Here is a 25,667-nt window from a genome sequence, read left to right on the forward strand (position 1 = left end):
ATACCCCGAGCATTTATAAAATAAACCCAGAATAAGATTTATGAAGCCATAGTAAAATCTATTAAAAACTATGGAAAAGATAGAAAGCAGGTGAGAGGGGAGGTTCATTAATAAAAGATGACTTTTTTTTGCCAGTTCTGAGGCTTAAACTCAGGGACTGGGTGCTGTCCCTGAGCTTTTTTCCTCAAGGCCAGCACTATACCACTTCAGTAATAGCTCCACTTCTACATTGCAATGCTTATTTGGAAAGAAGATTCTTTCAGACTTCCTGGCCTAGTCTGGCTTTGAACTGTGATCCTCCAATCTCAACTTCCTGAGTGGTTTCAGGTTACAGACTTGAGCCAAAGGTACCAACTTAGTCACAATATGAATTTAATCAACGAATGTAACCAATTTAATTATATGTACACATGTACTTACCACAGTGAAAACCAGTTGTATAATTCACTGATGCTGAGAAATTCTCAAGGACACACCGTTGTTTCTGTGACAATCAAGAACACACATCCCGTGAATCCATGAATAATATGTGCTTCAACTAGTCACCTCCAGTCTTCAGGACCCAAGTTCTCACACCTGCCTTCAAAAGGAGGAATTCATAGGCCACAACTATTTTCTACTACCCTTACTGTGCTGCGAAGCTTTCCTGCCGAGCCATGGCAAAGAAGTGTTGATTCAGAGATGTCCCCAATGCCCAGTGACCAGTCCACCCTCAATCTAGGTCCCCAAATGGCACCCAGGAGCTTCCAGGAGCAGAGGATCACATTGGAGACCTTCTCTACCGGAGATCTCAAACTGCAGGGCTGAGGAGGTAGGCTGGTTATGACCTTGGAGGCTCAATTCACAGAGCTGGTTAATTTGCCAGATCTGCTCCTTTTATTTGTCCAAAGTAAATTCTCTAAGGATCTTCTCCTATTAATGGAGGAAAAAAGAAGAAAATAGCCAATGTCCCCGATGTGTTTTAGACTCAGGCCCCATGGAGGAAGGGCTTCTATGTAATCATTTCTTCCTTCTTTATTTATCTTAATAATCCATTATTGTTTTATTAATTCATTATTAGTTCATTCATTCATCACTTTAGTAACTTCCATTTGTCATGAGGTATACCTGCCATTTTAACCATAGTAAGAACTTGAGAGATGAATAGAGGAAGGGAGGAGGGAGTATACAGTCGTGAAATTCAATACATATCCTATAAAACTAAGAACACTGATGGAAGGGTGGGCTGGGAGGGAATGATCAAAGAAGTGACATTGATCAAGATGCATTGTATTCACAGACTGCTTTGTTGGATGGCAACTACTTATAAGACTTTTTTAAATAAAAGATTATTAGATTCACACTGTGGTAAATGCAATGATAGCAATCAACTCCAGAAAACTTCTCATTTTAGAAAGCTGAAAATTGATCAATTTTTACCGAATCCTCTATTTCACCCTCAACACAGCCAAATATCACGGGAAAGTAAAAGCATAAGATACAAAAAAATGTGAAGTCAGATTGATCTACAAGTGTAGGTAGTAAAATTACTACTTTAAATATATTTTAAAATAAATTTCTATATGGAAAAAATTAGAAAGTGGTACATATTTGTTGACTGTTTCATGCAAAATAAAAAGGAAATATAAAAGAATTTCAAATAAGTGTTACAAATGGTAAATTGGAGCCCGTATTAGGAGCCAGGCAGGGACCTGGTATACTCCTTGAGAGGATTGGAAAGGGGGAGTTGGAGTCTCAGGCTGATGACAAAGAAATGCCATACACTGGACACCTTGAGGCCCCCACAGCCCTGCTTTGTACAAGATCAGAAAGAAGTCAGCTGGATACCAATGGCTCACGTCTTACTCAGGAGGCTAAAATCTGAGGATCTTGGTTCAAAGCCAGCCCAGGCAGAAAATTCCCCATGAGACTCTGTCATCTCTTTGCTTGTGCTTAAATATTTTTTTCCTTAGAGAAAAGTGTCCAAATGGGTGAGCTATATAAACTGCCATGGGTGGCCATCTTCTTAGTGTAAAATTGCAGAGATTCAACCCAGTGCCACCTCACAGAATTCATTTCCACTGGATTTAGTGCAAATCATTCAGAGGTCATAAACATCACATTTATGTGTACCTTGATAACTTTTATTGTCCAGGGCAGTGGATCCTACAAGCTGCTATGGAGTGTTTTTTTGTTTTTTTTGAGTTCCAGAGCACCAGTGTCTGACACCTATTATCTATTCAAGAGGCTAAGATTTGAGGACCGTGACTTGAAACCTGCCTGAGCATGAAAACCTTCGAGTTTTTAATCTGCAATAAACTGCCAAAAGGATGAATGTGGTACAGCACTAGCCTTGAGCATAAAAGCTCATGGACAGCACTTTAAGTCCTGGGTTCAAACCCCAGGACTGGCACAAATAATGATTAATAATGACAATAATGTAATAATTATAATAAATTAAAATTTATGACACACAAGCCAAGATAAAATAAACACATGAAAGCTTTTATTTAAATCACTGGTTACTACAAGAACAAATCATTTGTGACAAACTGTACAAAGGGGATTCCAAAGTAACAGATTTTTAAGAGCTGGGTCAAGGATGAAGACATAGACTTACAGTTACAAAACTGGCATTTTGTACCCTGTCAGAAGGGCATATTCCTGCAGACAGAATTTAACCCTACATGATTATTAGCTGAACAACAGCTCATCTCCCACAATTGCCCACACCCCAAAGGCTCAGGGCCCATGACACTGGGGAACACCAGAGAATGTGCTCGATGCTGCTTTTCCATGATCTTTTCTCTTCTATATGAGTCCTATACTGATACCTCGTCAACTCTAACCTGGGTCTGTTTACCTAGTCCTTCTAATTTGTTCAACAGGTGTCAAGATAAGCTTCGTTCCCCAGGATTCATGGTTCTCATAGGAAAGCGCAATGGCAATAGGATAAAAAAAATTGGGGTGAATAATTATTTACAGATCTTAAAGCCCATTATAAGCATTACAACAGTGTCACAATGAAGACTGTTTCTTATAATGAACTTTTGCTAATAAAAAAGAGAACCACACCAGGAAGCTTTTGGAAAGAAGTGTGTATGTGTGTGTGTGTGTGTGTGTGTGTGTGTGTGTGTGTGTGTGTGTATGCATATGTATATGTTCATGTATGGGTTGAGGGTGGGTTGAAAAACATCCACAAATATCATAGGATTTTCCACACCCTAAACACATTAGTTACAGTCAAAATATAACACAGGCATTCTTGGGAGCTGTTTTCCTGAATTCCTTTTACATTTTCATTGAACAATGGAGAAGTCAGTGTACAATTAAAAAAGAAATTCATGGTGACATTCTTGGAGTGTCAGCCTGTCTCTCTGAAGGTCTCTGTGCTGACTGCAACCAGAAATTCTGAGTCCTTTCAAGGCTCCTTGTGCAGAATGGAGGTGTTGTAGGGTGTTCTGCCTTTCCAATGAGCCAGTGAAATGTCTTGTGCATGTTCCCTGGCTTTAGGCTGCTACACCTACTCCCCAAATCCCCCAACTGTTATCCTACAGGGTCTCTCTCTTCGGGGTGAGGTCCCCACATTCAACATCGTTCCACTTGCAATCCCGATGACTGCAGTGGATTAGTCTGTGTGCATAGCTTCAAGCATTCTTTGACTTTCTGTAGCCCAGAACAAAAAAAAAGTCATTTACAACTTTTTTTAAGGGAATGGGGGATTGGTTACAGAAGGTAGTGCAGGGACAGTTGCTCAGCTCTGGGTTCATGCTCCAACACCAACACATACACAAAAAGCAAGCAAGCAAGCAAGCAAACAAGCAAGAAAGAAAAAAGAAAGAAATAGAAGAAATAGGTGTATGCCTCTTTCCTTCTAAGGCCAGCCAATAGGTCAGTGTGTGTTATCAACATGGTGGAGAAGCCCAAGAAATATTTCCACAATGGGGTCGTCACCGTCAACAAGTTCTCGCTATCCTTCTATGGTGTGAGCCTTTGAGTCTTTCTTTTAAAGCTGATGAAGAATCCTTATATATTGGGTTGGTTCCCAATGAACACTGGGAAGATACAGTGCAGAATTTTAGCATTTTCCATGAAACAGCTAGCCTTGTTGTGGGCGGGGAAGTCAGGATAGGTGTTAAGTCACACACACAACCCTTGGACTATCATTTCCTCTGCGGCCGGTCACTACCTGTGATTCCTTTGGGCAATGACTTTCTATCAACTTGACAGCTGGAAGTAGAACAATTCCATGGTCCTCATGGATGTTATAAGGAATAAGTAAGCAAGTGGAACCAATCTTTTAAGAAAACAAAGATAGGAATGTGGGTGGGAAATGAGGTTTCTCCAAAAACACATTAATCACGTGCAGTCCCCAAGCTGCAGGCAGTCTCACTCTCGACATGCTGCAGACATTTCTTCCCATCTAGACATCCCTTCATCTACATGTTGAGGCATCCATGGGTTTCAGGTCCCTCTTGGGACCCCCTCTATGATTTCACTTAAGATCATCCATTGAGATGAAGACATTCAACACAAACCAGCCAGCTGAGTCCCAGCTGTTAGGTGTGGCACATGATTCAGTGGAGGTGGCCAGGAGATGGGGTAGGAGGGAGCAAGCCTGGGGTGGGGGTCTGTGTCCATCATGGGGCACGACAGGTGCTCCTCAAAAATCTCCAAGGTTAGCAGGTAACATTCACTTGCCCAGAACACAACATCCACCATCTGGATTCGAAGCTTTGCCCATGTCATGGATTTTCCCCAGAACAACAAAGATAATGGCATCCTGCTACAATGCAATCCATTCTCAAAAAGATGAAGACTTCTCTTGAACACAAGTAAGTCCCTCACAGAAATAAAATAAAAAATAGAACCTTTTCCATTGAGTGCAAGCAAGTGGCCATTTCTGGGGCACCTTAAGCTCCTGGGCTGTCCCGGAAGCAGTCCTGGAACCAGTCCTGGAACCAAAGCTTTGTCCCAGAGACTCCTGCAACCTCCATATAGCAGGGGTCAGCAAGAGTTCAAGGGCACGTCAACTCTGCTCACTGATCAACTCAGAAGAGACCAGATTGGCAATCTGTCTTCTCTCAAGGGGATTTATCCAAAAGGAAATAAAATGAAAATTTAAATAAAGCCAGCCATTAAAACCAGCCCCCTGTATGGAGAAGAGGATTATCTCAGATAGTCTGTTTGTCAACTTGAAATACAAAAGCTTATTAATCTGATTTTGAACATGGGATGTGGAGAACAGGGAGGAAAAACAGAAGTGGGCAAGACTAATGCCACAAACCAAAAACACTGAGGTTTTACCCCCTCTCAAAAATGAACCTTTGCCCAAGAGGCTTGCCATCACATCTTCTCCCCCTTCTCCTTCTCTTCTCCTCCTTCTCCTTCTCTTCTCCTGGGTCACCAGAAAACTCCAGGTTTGTGTTTCTCATCCCCCACCCCCCAAGAGTGCTGCAACTCCCCAAATTCTGCACACTTCCTATTCACAGACACTGAAGCTTCGGGTAGCTAGACTTTTTTTGGGCTCCAAGAACCCAGGTAGAAGAGCATTCTTTTAGTGGGTGTCTATCCAGCCTCATTTCTTGAATGCTATTTCTAGAAGACTCCAACAACAACAACAACAACAACAACAATGAGTCCACTGCAGAGCATGCGTTTTTCAGAGGCAATGTGTAACTCCTCACCCCAGCACCTAGGTGAGAGAGAAATGGGTTGGCCAGTTTGAAAACAAAAGCACTAGCCTCTCAAAAAATAAGGCAAAAATGGTCAGTCAGTCCAGGGAAAAAGAAAACAGGCTCCTTAAATGAGGATCATGGGAGCCTTTCACAATTACCATCACATAGTCTGGTTTTCCTGAAGCCAATGAGGGTCCCGGGATGGGGCAAGACACTGGTAGATGACAAAAGACTAAGTTGGGAAGCTGGGCAGACAAGCCCAGAGGTGCAGCCCTTAGCTGGATCAGGAGTCTGGAAAGCCCGTATCTCTCCATGGGGCCAAATAGAAAGCAGACCTAATAAGAGACAAGTAGGCAGAAAACAGCCGCCCCACCCATGCTTCTCCTCTAGTATCTCATCCCTCTTGGTGAGCCTGGATAATGGTGACTGGTTTAGACACAGAGGCTCCTGGGACTTGGTGGGGCCTGGTAGGCAATATTTAGTCCAAAACCATTCAGGCATACCTAATGTCTGTGAGAACAGAAAGAGGACTTTGGCTGATAGTGCTATAAAGACAAAAGTCATTTTTTATGACCACTTTTTCTTAATTTTCTTTTTTGTTTTTTTTTCTTTTTTCTTAATGAGACCCCTGAGGTTAGCCAGAAAAAAAGAATCATTTTTGAATTTCCCTAAGTCAAAAATGATTCTCCATAGACAGGACTTGGGCTCTCCTCCCCCCGCAAAAAATGTTATGGTGAGAGAACATCACCTAATGTTTTAGGGATTTTTTCCCTAATAATGCATGGGATTTGCACTTTTCTGAGAGTTTAGCTACTTGGCAGAGGACTAGAGAACGCATCTTCTATAAAAAAGATGCCTGCATTGTTGGTTTGTTGGGTGAAGGCCCAGAGAAGAGCAGCCCATCCTAAATGAAGAATTGGAGACTGAGAGAGAAGGGAAAAAGTAAGGAGTTGTCATCTCCATGTTATGTATGGAATCCTCTCAGTAACTAAGCAACCAAACTATCACTAAGCAACACACCAGGAAAAGCAGCATGTATTGTCATAAAGGAAAGTGTAGACAATGCGCCTCCATTATCTGCTTCCCCATCCCCCGGCCAAATCTGAAGGGTGACTATTTCTGTGGCACCTTCTAGGAACCCACAAAAATGGACAGATTTTTTGAGTGTGAGTGTGGGGGGGGTGTTGGCCAAATTCGTTTTCCAGTAGTATTAAAATGGTGCTCAACGCTTCCAGGAACCCGCTGTGTCGAGAAAGAAGGAACAATTTGCTCATTTCAGAGTCCTTTCTTTTCAAAATGTGCCTGGGCATTGGGCATGATCCAGAAACCTACCCTTTTCCTGCTGCAGAAGCTGATCTCTCCTGACAGCACAGGTGTAAAGGGTCAAAGGTGGCTGTGCACACATCAGAGAAATGGTGGGGTCCTGGCCCCGCTGACTGACACCCCCTGAGAAGCACTGCAGGAGAAGATAGCTCATTTGATCTGTTAAAAATGTCAGCAACTGGCCAAAGGGCAGCAGCAATGACACTGACATCAGCAAGAAGAATGCCAGTCATCAAAAATCGTTACAAGAAAATAAAGACAAGAGAAAGAAAATCCTAACTGGGTAATGAAGGAAATTATGTGACATGTTTCACAAGAGCCAAACCAGTGGCCATTTCTCTTAGGCTGACAGTTTGCCAAACTCGTTTCCTTATCAGTCACCTGGAAATTGCCTCCCCTTTGAGACACTGCTTTGTGTTTTTCTGTTTTTCAGTGGCAAGATTAAAAATTTCAAAAAAAAATTCTCTCTGGGAACCTACAGAATGTGAGAGTTATAAAACTATACATTTTTGACCACCTGCTTGGGGGCCCATTGGGCCTGCTAATAACAGTTATAATGATTAAAATTAGCAACATCACAACCCTGTCCTTAAGGGACATCTGAGGACCCTGGCTATTCTCCCAAACAATCAGAGGTGAAGGTGGAGCCTGGCATTGCCACACAGAGGGAGGCCATACATGGAAGCCAGCCTGCAGGGTTCAACCACTGCCAAGGCTGTGAGGTATGAATGAAGATCTCATGGTAGGGGTGCCTGGAAGAAATTACTTCTCTACTTACCAGAAATCGTACCTCCAATCATTTTTCCCTTCCTATTGGCAGGTAGGAAAAGGAAAAACACCACCCACCTGACTGGAATCACAATAAGACAATAGTTACTAGGGATTCTTTACCCCCACCATACACACACTCATGCATCCCCTCTTTCCATTTCTCCTTCCCAAAAGCCCATTTCTTGGTCTTGTGGTCAACTTCTGTCTGATCTAAAGACAAATGACAAATTCATTTGCTCTTCTCTATCCATACAAGAGAGACAGATCCTTCATCCCAAAATGCTTTGTGTTTTATATAGTCTATCTTTGTTATTTGCAAAGACTACTGCACACTTTGCAATTGTTTGGCTCTCCAGGCACCCATGATGGATAGGCATGACACCCAGGCTGCCAGACAAGGAAAACACAGCTTGACTTGGGCAATATTGACTTGGAGAACTCATGTACTCCAGGGCCCCTATCTTGCAAGACACTGAATAAGTATAATTCATGTTGAATCAACATTGCTGTAGATCCGAGGAATTAGGCCTAAGTCACACTCTCCCAAGAAGAAAGAATGGACATCTGTTTTCCCTTATTTTTTTTTCAAAATCTTTTATACTGAAACAAGTCACTTTGCCAACAGTCTTTGTGTTTCTGATGGACTCCTAGACTGGTAAGTCTGTGTACCTTGATAGCAAAACAACCATCATCACAGTTGAATTGACTGGATGGATGAAAGTGCCTTATCTGAGTTTGGCCTGTTCCTCAACTTGAGTTACCTCCTCCCTCTCCCAGCCTGCCCCATGAACTGCACACACACAAGGCATCCGTGACAGGTAGGGATGTGCTCTCTTGGCATTTGCGGAGGTCTCCTGTCCATAAAATTAACTACCATTTCAAAGGGATTCTGAAGAATATACTGCCTTCATTCAAAGAAAAAATAGAAAGCATTTGTTGTAACAAGGCAGTAAAGACCTCAACTCCCCTTTCATTCATGCTACTACTTAATGTCTACACAAAGTGCATGCACGCACCAGAGGTGTGTGTGTGGTAAGACATCCAATTCAGAGGATCAGATGTATCCTTGACACAATAGCAGATCTTTTTTTTCTGTTGAAATAAACAATCACAGCACCATATTCTGTCTTAAAATATAGGTACTGCCAGCAAGTTTCAAAGTCGTTTTCCTACCAACAGGTGCCTCGTGACTTGAGAGGACATTGCTATGAACTTCCTACTTTAGTGCAAAGAAAAAAATGTATTACCCAAGATATTCTTGAGTCATATTGACTAAAGAAAAAAGTAGGGTCAGATGGCTGCCTTCCCCAAACTCTTTACATTTCTTTAATTCTGCTCTGAGGCTATCCATAAGCTTAGACTCTTGCCAATGTCAAGAGCACTGCTGACTGACTCCTTGAGCTTCTTTTTGTTGTTACTGATTTTTTGTTTGTTTTTTTGTGTGTGGTTGTTGGTTTGTTTGGTTTTTTTTTTTTTGGTGATGAAGTGGTTTGAACTCAGGACCTCAGATTGGCTAAACAGAGAGGGGTTCTACCACATCCTAGCCCTTTTTCTCTTTCTGCTTTAGCAATTTTTTTTAGATGGGGGAGGGCTTGTATTTTTTGGTAGGGGTAGAGGTACCTAAGCTGGCCTGGATCACATTTTTCCTACTTAATTTTCCCATCCAGCTGGATGGACAGGCCAGTGCAACCCCGCTCAGCATTTTCTTTAAAGACTGTGTTTCAGAAAGCTTTTGCCCAATCTAGTCTTCAACAGTGACCCTCCTCTACCTCCAAATCAACTTGGATCCCATGCATAAATGACACTGTCAGGCTTGCTTCTGTCCTTTTTGTATTAAGATTAGATATTTTGTGATAGGATTGATTGACAGAGAGATGAGGGGAGCAGTGATTGGGAAGGTTTTAGTTTTGAAACCCCAAAGACACATACAGTGTCCATCTTATTCAATGAATTTCATTCTTTAGCTTTGTGCTCAATACACCTCACATTTTTAGGTCAGTAAAAGTGTTCTCTACTATATTTTCATTTGCCAAATCAAAGCCATCACTTTTGACCCCATGTACTGTAAGGTTTCACAGCCCTTATGATTCAGCCATGAGTTGTATTCACTGAGGCTTGATTTGAGATTACATGAACTTGGAATTCACCTTACAACTTCCCTTTCCAGCCTCCTGATCTTCACTAGAAAGTGAATAAAATTGGCTAAAAGCATAAACCACAAAAGAGTCATCCTATCTCTCTGAGCAACTAAAATGGGGACTGCAAAGAATCTCTCCTTTTCTGTCAGCTCACAGGAACTGTGGTTACTACCACCTACAATATCCAAGGGGGAAAGCAATCTTTTATATCATTGCCCAAGAAGAGCATAATCATGACTATCAAAACACATGCATGCCTCGGTAGCACCGGAAAAAAAAAACAGAGAAAGCAAAGTTTTACATGAGCTAAACCACACACTGGACACTGAATAACAAGGTTTTCCTAAAAGTCAAGGAAAGAGAACGGAAGGAGGGAAGAGTTAGGTGCTCATGGTTAGGTCCTGTTCTAGACCTAGTAGTGCAGACAGGGTCAGGGGGTAGGATGAGGTCAGGTGGGGTGGGGGTGAGGCACATGGCTTCTGTATTCAAAATCATTTAACCAAACCGAAGACCATAATGTATTCATTAACAAGGAGAAATGTCAACATAGGGCTCTTCATCCAAACACTTTGGGGGAATTGCCTATATTCAGTGGTAGAAACATTACATGAACTATGCTATGTGGGGTCCTGGATGGCCCTAGGTTGGTTCCTTCAGCTAGAACCTGTGACCTATGCTTCTCCCACCTCATTCCACTCCACCTTGCCTCCCCCTTATACTTCAGAATAAAAATGGAACACTTCTTCCATAATAAATCAGGCCTCAACGCAAATTTTGCCAAATGATGACATCTCGGCTTGGCGTCTAGACTTTGGGAAAACAATTCGAGAATGGGGGAGCGGAATATTTGGAAAGTTGTGTTGAACATAAAACTAATTGGAAATATGCTTCAGACAAATGGGGTGTCACCTTACCTCTTTTCCTCTGGTCACAACTGCAAAGTCTGGAAACAGTGCAAGCAAAAAGAAAAGATGGCAAGAAGGAAGTGGGTGATTTCCGGACACCATGACTGGGAGAAGAGCAGCATCAGAGCCTCCTAGCAATGCCTTCACATCCAGGAGCGGAAGGTGAGCTGGGCCTGGGTCTCCCAACCCAGCAACAAAAGGCGGTTGTCATTTGCTCATTTATCTCCCTGGCCAGTCAAGATCTCTCTGGGATCCCCAGGTGAGGCACAGACCATACTGCTGAGATGGGAGGGGTGAGTCCTTCTAACAAGAAGGGACCCAGGAAGAGCAACTCTCACTAATCCTATGATTCACCTTCCTCTCTACGAGCTATCAGGTTGACTAGACAGTATGACTAGACGGTATCAGAAAGTATCCAGCCACAACCAGCCCTCTCAGAATCTCCTCTCTGTCTGAAAGCTCTGACACAAGTAGATGGCAGAATGGAGAGATTCCAGAACAAGAAAAACCTGTCATGGAAGCCTCAAGGGCCATCAAAGACAATAAGAGACAGACCTTGGTAGGGTACACCATGAAAGTTCTGAAAACTAAGCTTCCACTGGGCCCAGAGCTCCAATTCATAGGCTGGGAGCAACTGGGATTCCTTGCAGGGGCCACTGCCTACAAAACCAGATTAAATACAATTGAATGTCCTAAGATAATGTAGTGGGGGGGGGGATGGTGAGGAATCAGGTGGGGCAAATGTCCAGTGTGTAACTGAAAATAATCACCTGATACATCAGGAACCTACAAGGAGGGCCTCCCCACATCACTGGACACCCCACATTCACTGATTGACCCAAGCTGCAGTGAGTGCATAGCTGTGTCTAGCTGAATGTCTGCCCACGGAGCTGTGATAGGGAATCAGGGAGTTCCCAGGTTGTAGGTCTCAGGCCTAAGTTATGGGGGAGTGAAAATACTGCCCCCCCACACGTATGCTCATGCGCACTCGCCCTCTGTAGAGCTAGAAGGAAAGGGAGCACTCACTGGGAGGACTGAGAGAGAAGCTGACTGTGTGCAGCAGGAAGAGGCTCCACATCTGAGAGGCCCTTGCAATTTTATATCTCCAAGTGCCAATAGCTCTCTCTCTCTCTCTCTCTCTCTCTCTCTCTCTCTCTGTCTCTCTCTCCTCCCCATGGCTGGATGGGATGTGACAGTATCAGGCCAGGGAATTAACTATGACTTTGACACAAGTTCATGGAGGAATTTGTGCATCCGGGGTGTTCAGAGTGAGGTGGTCATAGATTGGTAAGGATTTGTTTTACAAGTTGGCCAGCTCCCCGTGGCATCCCACCAGATTGGGAGTAAGAAATAAACTATCAAACCTGGGGCCAGTTCACCACGTCCTCCTTAGGGCCAGATCACTGCTCAGTACTTGTGCTTTGCGGGAAGGTAGGGATGACAGACCCAAGGTGGCAGGTTGCCCTTCACTTCGTTATTTGCCACACCCCTCCTGCCCCGCCCCACTCCACCACACCTCACCCCACCTCATGCAGACAGGTAGAGACAGGGAAGTCCCAAGACCAGAAAACAGGAACCCAGTCGACAGGACCCTGAGGCACATGGAGCTGATACTTCGGGTACCATCGGAGGAGAATGCTGGCTTGGCTCCTAACAAAACATCCTTGAGGCCACACCACTGCAGGAAACATGGAATTTGGCAACCAACTTTTTTTTTCCTGGTTGGGGAGGCGGGAGGAGGGCAGAGGGAGAGAGGAAAACCAGAAAAGAAATACAACAGCCTTCAGCTGTCTCCCTGATGTCCCCTTCCACACCAGCAGATTCCAAAATCAGAGGTCTTGCAGAACACAAACCTCAGCAAGCCCAAATATCTGAGGTACAGGGAATTATTGACTCTCCCCCACTTCTGATGCTGGCTGGGGTGAGAGGGCTGTTGGAACTCTTGTTATTTCATTTACGTTTATCTACTTAACTAGTTTTTTTTTAAACATCCTTGGAATGGCTTCATCCCCCCACCTTTGTAATCTCTCTTTTCCTCTATCCCACTTCTTTTTCTTTTCCCAAATTGCTCCTTCTGTTTTTCCTTTTATATACCCTGATTATTATTATTATTATTTATTATTATTCTATCATTTTCCTTAATTCACATGGAGCTTCTTAAGTTCCCAATATTATTTTTTGACCCATCCTTTTCCGTCAGTACTCATTCTGTGCAGCCATTTTCCTTCCTTGACATGTTTGTACCACATGTCTATGTCTACTTTGTCTCAGTATTCTTCCTCTTGCAGGCAGCCTTTCTCTTTCCCAGTGGCATCAGGTTATTATGCCCTCTTACACCCCTGGGAAGGTGTATGTTTACTAAGAAGACCCATCCAACGAAGTGGACCCACAAACAATTCATTGCAGTGCAGTTCAACCACAGAACAACTGAATCCAAAGACATCAAAGCAGACAAAGTGCCAGGCAGAAAGTTCAAAGCCCCTCACAGACCCGTGGTATCCACAGGGCTCCAGTCCCGAGGACACTGCTCTGGAGATACCCTGGCAAAGTTCGGGGTGTCTAGTAGGACCCAATACAGTGCCAGCAGATGCCTGAGGCATGTTTTCCCCCAGTGCCACAAAACTGCCACTCCAGACATGATGCCTCATGACCAGTCCATGAGATCCACTCTGTCACTTATTGTATGTCCCCATTATTCTGAACCCTGCTGTTTCTTTTAGGCACCATTTGCTTTTGGAAGGCAGGAGACACGTTTTCAGAAAATTAAGGACAGCAAAACATTCAGTACATCACACAATGATTTAAACCAAGCTGATGATAGCTTCAAACTGACCTGGGCCTTCTCCAGGCTCCTAAGCTGCAGAACACACCTGCAGGGTGTAAAATTTTTACTCAATGAATTATGTGTTTATTAACTTACTACTCACTTACTGTGCCCAGTCTGAACTGCATTAATTATGTAAATGAGGCATGTTATCTGTAATTGAAAACCTTAAATGAATTTAGAAAGGATAAATATCAGAATCAACTAAGGAAAACAATACAGAAACTTGAGTAATTAACTCATCAGTGAAAGTAGAGGTTCTGAACAAAAAAGACCAAACTGAAATTTCAAACATGAAAAGCTCAATGAGTCAAATAAAATGTAGTGTAAAGCTCACTGAGACTATGAGTCAGGCTACAGAAAGCGTATTAGGGCTGACGGTTAGTGCCTGTCACAATGAAGAAAGTAAGTAATATTCAGCACACCTGGAACACAGGAGACCAGATTTAGGAAGTACCGATATAGAAGATGTAACTGGGATAGAGATTAACAGTAGAAATTAAAGCAAGAATTTACCCAAGTTGAAGAAAAGATGTATGCAGATACATAGAGGAGACAAAACCCATAATAGGCATGAAAAGGAAAACCCACTATGTCATATTATGGTTAAAATGACTAGAAGAAAAAAAAACAGAGTGCCAAGGTCACTCACAAAGGAAAACCATTCAGAATGATATATATATGTGTGTTTGTTCTATAAATAAATCTAGTAATAATTCAAATAATAACAGACATCTCAGCAGAAACCCTCCAGACAAGAAAGGAATGGAAAAGTATTTTAAGCCTTGAAAGAAAAAAAATCCCTACCAAGATTATTCATCTCACATAGTCATTTAAAGTCAATGGCTATCTAAGGACCTTCCCAGGTAAGTACAAACCGAAATGATTCCCTGCCATTCACTCCAACATTGCAGAAATTATCTAAAGAAATCCTACAAGTAGACAAGGAAGATAGATATGCCCAATCATGAGAACCTAGGAAAGAATAAATCTCACAGCAAGAGTAAAAGAGCAATGATTCAGGGGGGGGGAGGATGAGCAAGACATCAGCTCAGTGAATAGCACATCTCTAAGACATATAACAGAAAGGAAAGGAACACAGAGTATTTGAAACAACTCTTTCCCCAATTTTCCCAGTTAAAATAAGCAGTCTCACTGATTCATTTTTTTATCCAAATTGTTTTTGAATCTGAGACTGGGACTCGAACTCGGTACCTGATGTGTTTGCTCATTGGCTAGCGCTCTAGCAAACTGAGCCACACCTCCAACTCCAGCCAACTCTTTTTCTATCAGCAAGAATTTGCCTAACTGGGAAAGACACACAAAAGCCAGGAAGGTAAAATGGGTGGAAGATGGTATTCCATTCAAGTGGAACTGAACCGGGGAAATAAGCTAGAGTAGACCTCATACAAAATTAGAAAATCTAAAGCAAGCCACCATCTATTAGAAGGAACAATACATAAAGATGATATAACAATACTAAATACATATCCACCTAACATAATGCAACACTACCAAAACAAAATGTGTCAGATAAATCCAGATACAATACTAGTGGGTAACTCCAATCCCCTACTCCCATCAGTAGGTAGATTACTTAAACAACACACTTCAGAGTTAATCTACAAAGAAGATAGATGGATAAACTGCAACCCAGAAAATCCCAGGCTGAGAATGACTCACCAATGAACTCTTACCAGAACCTTAAAAAAGAAACACTTTCAAACTCATTCTGTGAAGCCAGTAATGCTTTGATATCCAAATAGATAAAGGTATAACAAGAAAGGAAAAATGCACACCTGTCTCCTTTTAAGATCACAGATCCAAACATCCTCAACAATATATGTTCAGATAAAATTAGACAACACATTTAAAAGGTCAAATACCATGATCTGATGTGCTGCACTCAACTGTTACAAAGTGGCTGAACATATGCAGTTCAACAAATATAACGCAGAAAAAAGAATAAATCAAGGATTCAGAATCCACACCTTTATGTCAATAGATGTGGGAAGAGTCTTTCACAGATTCAAAACCCCATTCACAGTAAGAACCCTTGAAGACCTTATAGGCGAGGGATCAGACCTCCCAATAATAAAGGGCACTGTCAACACTAAACTGATTGGGAAATCCATAAACCATTTCCTCTAAAATCAAGAATGAGCCCAGGCTTCCTGCACTCTTACCACTTTCATCTAAAATCATGCTTGGACTTGTATGTACTGTACTCAGAGCAATAAAGGAAGAGAAAAATAAAATGCAAAAATGATTTAAATAGGAAATGAAGATTCATGCCTATTATAGATGAATAAAACGATTCTGTCAGAGGACAGATGCAATCAACAAACATACCAAAGTTTGGGGCATAAAGTCAATGTATGAAATTCAGTAGCTTTTCTAAATATATACAAGAGACAAGCAAGGAAAGAAATCAAGAAACAACTCTACACTCATTAGACTTAAAAAAAATCAGTCTACCCATGTGGTGAAAAAAAATGTGTACAATGAAAACTTAAAACACTAAAGGAATAAATTGCAACAAAAAAAACAAAGGGACCTCTGATGCTTATGGACCAGCAGAATTAATAGTATTAGAAGGGCCAGATTAATTTTAAAAAACCTCCTGAGACCCCAATGGAAACACAGTGAACTCAAATGACCAAAGCAATATTGAGGGGAACAAGAGCAGTGATATCAGACCCACAGAAAAATCACTTCAAATTATTCCACACATCCACAATAACAAAATAGTCATAAAAACAGACACAAACCAATGGAATAGAATAGGCAACTCAGAAATAGCATAGTCTCACAATGCTGTTTATAACGTTAAAAGAAAAGACGGGGCCTCTGACAGCTATATACCCACAGGTAAAAGACTGAAAATAGTTATTCTCTCCCTGTCCAAAATTCGACTCAACCCAACTCAACTAAAATTCAAAGACCTTACTGTAGGACCTGCATTAAAATATTGAACCTGCTAGAGGAAAGCACCAGGGAAACACTTCCAGAAGAGGACCCAGGAAATAAGAAGTATCTGGGATGACAGCCAATTAGTTTCTGCACAATAATCATCAGAGTGAAAGGCAGCTCGCAGAGTGAACAGAGTAACTTAGTGAGCGTTCACTTTTACACTCAAAGGACCACATGTGCCAGTGAACTGAGCCAACACTGCTCAAATGGAGAAACACAAACGTTCAATAATTTTATGGGAAAGTGGTTTCCCATCTTCCAGGGAAATTATTCCCGAAGAGTCCAGGCTTGCTGTAGTGAAGCAAGGGCCCATCCTAGGAAAGGGTCTCTTTTCTAAATTCATACTGCTTTAGGAATCTGGCCTCTCTGGCATGCCCTAATCTCTGGCACCCCACAAATATTACATCTCCCTTCCCCCAGCAGAAGGTTCTAACTACCAAAACAATACTTAACGCCAATCGGGCAGCTGTGGCTCCTGGCTCCAGCACTTCAGCCTCTCTAAGCGTCCTGCATTAGAGGAGGCCGGTGCTTTAAGATTCAGGAGAAAGGCAAGTATTATGATCAGAAACCTAGAAATCAGGACACTAGAACCAAGGGAATGGCCAGAGCTGTGGAGGGGCTCAACCTGCATGCAGTCCCTCCCCCATCTCCTTTTGCCATTGAGCCTTGGAGTGAGCACTGTTAATTCCAATTGCCTATCCATTACCTCAACATATGTGGGGTGCATGGTACTATCAGGATAGGGAGCCAGCACCCCACTGCAGCTCCTGGCTTGGCCCTTCTGTGATGCCATTACGTGGACCTGAGTTGCTGTCTCATTTAACGCCACTGGCTTCAGCACCCAGCACCTGTGGGGATGCTGGAGAGCAAAGGCCCTAAACAAGGGCAAAAATCCTATCAGCAGTGTCTGAGGGAGTTTCCATCGCCCAACCAATACCACACGACGACAACCCCATGTGCACTGCGGGCTGTGTGTGTGTGCGTGTGTGTACGTTTCTGTGTGTGAGACACACACACACACATACACACACACACAAGCACGCACGCACGCACACACGCGCATACACACACACCTGCCTGGGCCTCCAAAATGTCTCCAACCCCTCCCTGGCCTCCATACACAGCACATAAGCTTCCATCCTGCCCTGTCCAGTCCTCTTCCTTCCTCAGAACAATTGTCACAGCCAATGACCTACTACGGAAGGATGAGATTGTGGTGCACAACTGGAACCTGGTATTAAAGCACACAATGCCCACAAAACTGACGCCTCCAGTTGCCATCTCCAGAAGGAGCTGGGCATGGCTGAGGCATACCCCACAGAAGTGGTAGAGACAACTGATCCAACAAATGCACAAACCGCCATGTTACACCATAAGAAATAGGGAGACAACGGGGGAAAGCACCAAGCTACATGTGTTCTTCTGCCCAGAGGACATGATGGCTCATATCCCTAACCCCAGTTAGCTCACGAAACAAAGGCAGGAGGATCGACAGTTCAAAGCCAGCCTTGGCTACATAGCGAGACCCTCTCTCAAATTTAAACAAAAATGGACTAAAGATCTATAAGAAACTCGCTGAAAATTCAATAATGTTGATAAAAGGAAATAATTTAAAATATACATATGCACATATATATATAGTATGCCAACACTGATCAAAATAGATCTACAGTAAAACTGGATAAGTGAGCTTTAAAGCAAAGGAAAAGGAACAGAATCAGAAAGGGATGCTATGTAATGAAGCATCTACCAACCGGGTGTTTAAAATCTTTTTTAATATGTATGCATGAACCACAGACATTTAATTTAGACTAAGGGAAAGATAATGCAGTAGTACTACACAGACCACTATCTGCAACCAAACTCGAGAAAAAGAAAAAGGCAGGGTGGGGTTTGGCTGGTATCTTAGAAAACACATGCCTAGTAAGAAAAAGGCCCTGAGTTGAAGACACTGAAAAAATAAAGATGAAAAGTAAGCATCTTAGACAAATAAAGATATTCATAAAGATCAGCGTAGGTCAGATTTAGTATCAGAACAGAAAAAGGGAAAGGTTGATTGAAAAACAGAATCTGGCCCATTGATGAAATTCTGCAAAACTGGGATACTTCCAGCAAGACTGGAAGGAGGGGAGTATGCAATGTAATGACAAACAAATATCAGTATCAAGTATAACACATGAGACATGATTAACAGGCTCAAGATTTTTCAAAAAAAAATTAAAATTTTATAAAAAGGCCATCTTGACTAGCCACCAATTACAGCCCATAGAGAGCTTAATATATATAATATGTAGAGTATAATATATATGGGTGTGTATATATCTTTTAGATCCAGGTGATTTCCCTAGAGGACCATAAAAATTATTTAATTTTTAAAAATTAATACTTTTCATCAATTGGTCAGATAATCTTTCCTGTAAATAAAACAGAATACTTATGAGGCCAATAGGAATATAAATTCTAAACAAAGAGTACAAAGGCAAAATAGCAAATCAAGAATTTCATGCAACTAGACAACCAAACCCTAAAAAATAGTAAACTCGACCTCACAGTAAGTACAAAGAGCCAAGCACTATGGCTAGAAGGGTCTGTACTACAAACGTTAGGGAGCAGGAGCCACACAGCCACTGTGCCTCCATTTCCCCATCTGTAAACCTGAGTGGGAGATGGTCCCTGTGCGTTCCTACTGGGTGGGCAGTGCAGGGAGGTCACCTTCTGAAGGGGTGGACAGACAGTGCTGAGGAAAAAAGCCCAGCTGAGAAGAAAAGGGAGGGAGGGGAGAATCCAGGCCAGCGGTGTCTGTGCAGGACAGGTCAGGAAGTGGGTTCTGCTGAAACCCAGAGCCTGGGAGCTCCTGGCTACCCAGGTGATGAAAGGGAAAACTGCTCAAAAAGAATTTAAAGCTTTCTCTGTGTGTCTGCATGTAAACGGATTTGATATCTTAGGCATGTCTGTTGTCTTACTTCTCTTTTTCCTCCAGGTTTTTGATCAAAGGATCTAAAAACGGCATAGAAAGCCAGAGGCCATTGGTGTGTTCTAAAAAATTAATGGGCCAGCCTGAAGGGGCCCCTGCCAGGCCACACCACCAGATAGCTTACTTGGGAGCTTCCAGTGAGTTTCCTTTGGCCATATTCATTCACAGGTGCTCAGCATTTTGACATTGTTCTGCCCCTAACCTCTTTTCTCTCTTCCCCCGCCATTTCCCAATGTCCTCACGCAGCCCTCACCCCCACCGCCACCCACAGTAACAAACCTCTTCCAGCTTCATCCATTTCCGTGCAAACTACCCATGTTTCATTCTTTATGGGTAAACAATATTCCACTGTGTATCCCATTTATCATTGGAAGGGCATCTGTGCTGCTTGCAGAGGGCAGCCACCAGCCCTGGTGACCAGTGCTACAACGGAGCCTGGACAGTGACAAGAGCCTGAAGAGTAACCTCTTAATCCCAATTCCAGACACATGCTTGAGTAGTACTGACACGCTGTGGCCATGAATTCTACTTTTAGGGTTTTTTTTTTCCTTTTTGAGGAACCTCCATACTGACGTCCACAGTGGGTTGCACTGCGTTTTCACCTTCCCAGGAACAGTGCCTGAGGAGATTCATTTACTCCCAGGGTCCTCTCTGGCATGAGGTGGGAAAGGCCGAGGGCTTCTCTTAGCTGAGGGCCTGGGCTTCTTTTTTCCTTTGGCTTTGAACCCACTTAGTGGCAAGCATGATGCGGGGAGTGGGGTCCCCTTACTTCACCTTTCCAAAGACCTGCCACCCAGACATTCTGTCTGATGGCACTGGGATGGGGGAAAAAACAACAAAGAAATAAAAACACAGCCCAGCCTCTTCTTCCAAGACTAGGTGAGACATCCAGAATGCTTAGCCTTAGGTAATGCGGACGTGTTTGATTCAGCCTCCCTCTGAGAGATTCCCTTCCTTCCTTTTGACTTCTACCTTCTGTCCTCAAGGTGTCAAAGCCCACACTATGCACGAAGAGCAGCGTAGCTGGCCTCGGTTCAAACCACAATGTTTTCGAGATTAGGCCACCCTTCTTCCATACCTCTCTCTCCACACCAAGGTTGCATTGGACCAAGTCTTAGAGAAGCCACCAAATGGTTGGGCCAGCTGATTCCCATCTGCACTCATGGAGGGAAAGAGTCTTTCACAAGAAAACTGACCCAAAATTTGATGAGAATTCATTTTAAAAAAAGAAAAAAAGGAACCCATTGAGGTGATGAGCTAAAAGGTATAAACCAGGGAGGGAGAAAAAACATGCCACACGCATCAACAAAGCCAAATAGAAAACCTTAGGAATTGAGAATAAAAAGACAGTGCGTCCAATGGACAACACTGGCCAAAAACTGAAAAGCCACTTGGGCAAAGGCGATGCCCAGAGGGCCAGTAGTCACTGAAGAGCTGCATGGCATCATTCCCACTAGAAAATATATATGAAAGCTGCATCTCTAACACACTGCTGTGTCACAGAGGTGGGGAAGGGGGCTGGGGAGCAGGACGGGGGAGCAGGAGGAGGAGGAATGGGGGAATAGAGAGATGCTTACTTTGTAAAACTGGCTGGCAATTTCCTAAAAGGCTGCATATTATTTCTCTGTAACAGAAGTGAGTGCATGTCCATTCAAAAACTTACACATAGGGATCTATTTGTGGCTCGGTGTGGTGACACAGGTCTGTAATCCCGGCTGCTTGGAAAGTACAGAAAGGAGGAATCCCAAGTTTGAAGCCATCCCCTGGGGAAAGGGGTGGGGAGAACTATATACAAAGATGTTGAGATTTCTCTCAAGAGATAGAGGACTTGTCCAGCAAGAATAAAGCCCCGAATTCAATCCCCCAGTAGTGCAAAAACAAAATAAGAGATGATCCTTGTGGCTTTTTCAGAGTCAGGAACTGCCAATATTTGAACTTCCCCTGAGAGGAGGGTGTGCATGTAACCCCCCCATATTTATGAAATGGACTACCAGCTATATAGTGCCTCTGAGTGTCAAAACATCCTTCTAACTTGACCTGTAAGAGCTACTGTTTCGACTGAGAGCCAATCACTTTTCAGTAAAGTAAAAAAAAAACAACCGACCGACCGACCCACCTACATTTAACCACACAGGTCATGGTTATGGTTCCTTGCACACTAAGTTTTCCCACCTGTGAGTGGAAAATTTTTTTAAAAAACTAATGAGCCCCTCTCTTAACCTGGACCTAAAGGAATAGGGGAGTGTAAAAGAAATTTCAGTGAAAAAAAATTTTTAAGAAGAAAACCTCTATCTTCACAGAGCTGCAGAAAGCCTCTGTCCCTACCCCCAGGGACATGGAGACCCTACTGCCTGTTATCTTCTTCATCTGTTAAAACAGGAAGAAAGGGGGGAAAGGGAGCCAAAAGCATGCATGAATCATCTCTCAAAAAATGAAAATCAAAAGAACAAAGTACCCTTTAGCAGAGTACTGCTGATTTGAGATACACAGTCATACTGGACAAAGACGTACATACATACATTCTTGTTGGTATCAAAAACAGCTGAGGTGCTACAGGTACCAGGGGCTCACACCTATAATCCCAGTTACTCAAAAGACAGATCTGAGGATCACGGTTCAAGGTCAGCTCTGGATAAGAAAGTCCATGAGAATTTTGTCTCCAATTAAGCACCAAAAACCAGAAGTGGAGCTGTGGCTCCAGCAGTAGAGGGCTAGCCTTGAGTGAAAAAGCTCAAGTATATAGCACCCAGTCCCTAGTTCAAAACCTAGGATCGGCACACAGACAGAGAGACAGACAGACAGGCAAACAGACAGACAGACAGACAGACAGATGCGCACACACCCCAGCTCCTAATAGATCTAAGCTTTGGAAAGCAATTAATTAAGAAAGTACCTGGGTTTTTAGGTCATAGCTATCTATTGCTAGATCAGGACTGCATGGTTTCTGCTGGTCTGGTGACATTTATACAAGCCCTGGGAATCAGGAAATTCTAACCTCAAGGGACCAGGACAATGTACCAGGAGGAGGCAAAGGAGGCAGTTTTGATGGATGGGCCAAAGGTTTACCTGTCTTTAGCCAGGATAAAGCCTAGGGAAGAAACCAGGCTGACCAACCATTCAAATACCTCTACAAGGATAAAAAAAGCTTCCTTGGCTTTGTCTGTTCCCAGATGTGAACTTGTACCTAATGTGCAGACATGAGAAGAAGCTGGATGTTGATGCAGCCTGAATAGCAACTTCCCCTGGGCATTCAGCCCCAAAGGCCAGAAACACAAGACTCTGCCACACACAGACTCCAGGATGCATTCAGCTGCTGCTGTGCTTGGGCCAGAGGCATACTCCCCAAGACCAGAAAACCATTAAGATGCATTAGGTACAAGGCAGTGAGTAGTGCCCAAAGGGAGTGGCTGGATCAGAGGGAAAGAGGGAAGGGCAGGGGAACAAGCCTTAACCACATCAGGGCCAGGGAAAACAGATGCCCAACTCGTGGCTCTCTCCCTGTTTTAAAGACTGAGTGGCATTGTGGACAAGATAATATGGATTTCAGAGCTCCTGAGAGAAGAGGTCTAGGATGCATGCTGATGTGATGTTGGCCCCTAGTGGTAGGGTGGGGGGAGAAGGAACCACTTCTATAGAGAGAGAAATAGGTCTGCTCTACATTCCTGTCACACTGTCTTGAAGAAGACCTATTTCACTTTTGTTTTCAAGCACCATGACCTCCTGTCTCACCTAGAAAATTTGGGTCCCATCCCTCCCCACCCCTGCCCCAGAACACACATCCTAGATACTACCAGCTCGCTCCCCATCCTGACCCAAGCACTTTCTGATTCAGAGGAGAGATCCTTTTAAGACCTACCTCCCATTTGCACTTCCTCTTCCCTCCTCCATCTCCTCCTCCTCCTCCATCTCCTCCTCTTCCTCCTCCTCTTCCTCCTCCTCCTCCTTTCTCTTCCTCCTCCTCCTTTCTCTTCCTCCTTTCTCCTCCTCCTTTGTCCTCCTCTTCCTCCTCTTTGTCCTCCTCCTCCTTTGTCCTCCTCCTCCTCCTCTTCCTCCCCCTCTTCCAACCCATTCACATCCCTCAGCTTCCTGCCCCAGCTCTCTCTTCACCCACTGACTTGTCCCCATCTCACAGATTCCTCCCTCTCTCACCAGCCATTTGCCCTTAACTACCTGTCTCCCAAGATCAATCTGAACCAAGACCACTATTCAAAGATAGATTCGCAGCAAAGAAAAGAGCCTGGTGGATCTCTGTGTGCCTTTCCTCATGGCCATCAAAGGACCAGGTGTCTTGGGGCCCTGCCTGAGGATTGGCAGAGCCCCGGCCCCACCACATCTCTCTACCACTTCCTGCCACCCTGATTCCTCCCCTACCTTCTAGGTTTCAGTCAGCCAACGCCAGGATGTACAGATGGACAGATAGAAGGATAGATGGCGGCTTTCTCATCACTGTTGTTCCATGTTCTGGGGAAATTAGATGCTGTGTCCCCCAGATAAACTCCCTGCAACCTCAGATCAATTTTCTGCTACTTCCAGGAAGCAAAGTTCGAGTGAGTGCTGATGTTTTCTGGTCCCATCCCCCTGCCTGGCCTGAGAGGAGGGAGCTCTGTGATGATGAGATAGTGGAGAATCCACTGGAATGGTGGCTCCAAAACCATCTTCACACCAGACACCGGTGGCTCACACCTGTCATCCCAGCTACTCATAAGGCTAGAGATCTGAGGATCATGGTTTGAAGCCAGCCCAAGCAGGCAAGTCCCTGAGACTCTTATCTCCAGTGAAGCAGCAAAAAGCCATAAGTCGAGTGGTGGCTCAAGTGGCAGAGTGCCAGCCTTTGGCAACCACAAGTTATGCACCTTCTATCTGGTGAATATGATGTAACCCTTCTATTAGCCACAATAAAACAATTTAAAAAAAAAAAAACTTCAGGGACAGTGCCAAAAAAGCAAGGCCACTATGCCCAGAGTATGATTGCATGGAGCTATGCACACCCAGAAATTAACTCCTATAAACCATACACTGGTTGGATCTAAGGAAGTGCTGTAAATTTGGAGCCACATCAGGGAACATTTTTTTTCTGGTACACCAAGGACCAACTGGATTCTGTGAGTATGTGCAGCACTTGTAGGCCATACATAATTATCAATACATGCAGATGGGCCACGGGCAACCAACAAGAAGCGTACACGTCTGTCTGGTCATACACCACCAAATGGTTTCATGGGCCTTATTGTGGCCTGAGGGACACACATTTCCCACCCCTGGTCATGCCAGGACCAGTATCTTGGCTTGGATGCTGTGTTGTTTTTGTAATATGACATAAATATTGGGAGATTTTGGGTTTAGGGTTAGGGTTTCCTTGCAAATCCCCAGCAATCAGTATTTCAGATTTAAAGCTAAACCCTAACATGAATAATAGCATATTTGGCTTCTCAAAGAAAAAAAAAAGGAATAACAACTGACAACATAACTAGAAAACCCTTCAACAGCTCTGTTTCTTCACAGGATTAAAAATATAAACTTTTGGGGGCTCAACATTCAAGGCCCCTGTACAAGGATAGGTCACACTGTCTCTCTAGGCTTGTATTCAGCCAATCCTGCTTTTGAGACTTAACAACTGGGCCCCCATGATGGACTAAGAACTTGACAGTGTGGTGACACAAACAGCTAGGGTGCCTAGTGCTGGAAACTTAAGTCTTTAGGGACAAGAAGAGCTGAGGGTGCCTGTACTGGGATGGGAGGTGGAGGGGGCCATCAGTCCATTCTATGTTTCATCTTTGCCACTTGTTCTGTTCCCTTTGTCTTCCTCAAGTACCCTTCCCTACACCGATCAATTCCTGGGCTCCCCACTTCCACCTACAATTCCCATTGTTCATTCACTAAACAAACATTGAAAGGAAACCTCTGACTGGTGCTTCATAAGTCAATGAGAGAGACAGGTGACCAATAGACAAGTAGGACAAACAAATGCCAGTGACAAGATTTGACAGAATGGAAAGCCAGCTGGCTCCCTCTGGAAGGTGCTTTACCAAAGCACGCATGTACTGCCTAATGACCAGAGCTAGGTGGGACATCAGAGACGATGCAGAGGAAAGTGGGATCAGA

At 43.5% G+C, this 25,667-nt stretch overlaps 1 protein-coding gene across 7 annotated transcripts in view; it reads right to left on the reverse strand.

Annotated features, from left to right (window-relative positions):
* The window catches only part of LOC150068921 (olfactory receptor 7D4-like), a 72,230-nt gene that overhangs the window by 40,348 nt on the left and 6,215 nt on the right, over positions 1-25,667 (reverse strand). Inside the window, exons 6-7 of one of the 7 annotated variants that reach the window (XR_016537120.1) lie at positions 17,298-17,466; positions 2,483-3,645 (exon numbers count right to left, since the gene is read on the reverse strand). The exons of 5 other annotated variants lie outside the window; for them this stretch is intronic. The gene's annotated coding sequence lies outside the window, so the exon portion shown is untranslated. Of the gene's footprint in view, positions 1-2,482; positions 3,646-17,297; positions 17,467-25,667 lie in introns of those variants that run through there. One more of the 7 variants, XR_016537121.1, reaches the window with a different exon arrangement.

Source organism: Megascapheus bottae, chromosome 1 (genome assembly GCF_031878675.1).
Source record: "Megascapheus bottae isolate mThoBot1 chromosome 1, mThoBot2.hap1, whole genome shotgun sequence".
NCBI classification, from domain to species: domain Eukaryota; kingdom Metazoa; phylum Chordata; class Mammalia; order Rodentia; family Geomyidae; genus Megascapheus; species Megascapheus bottae.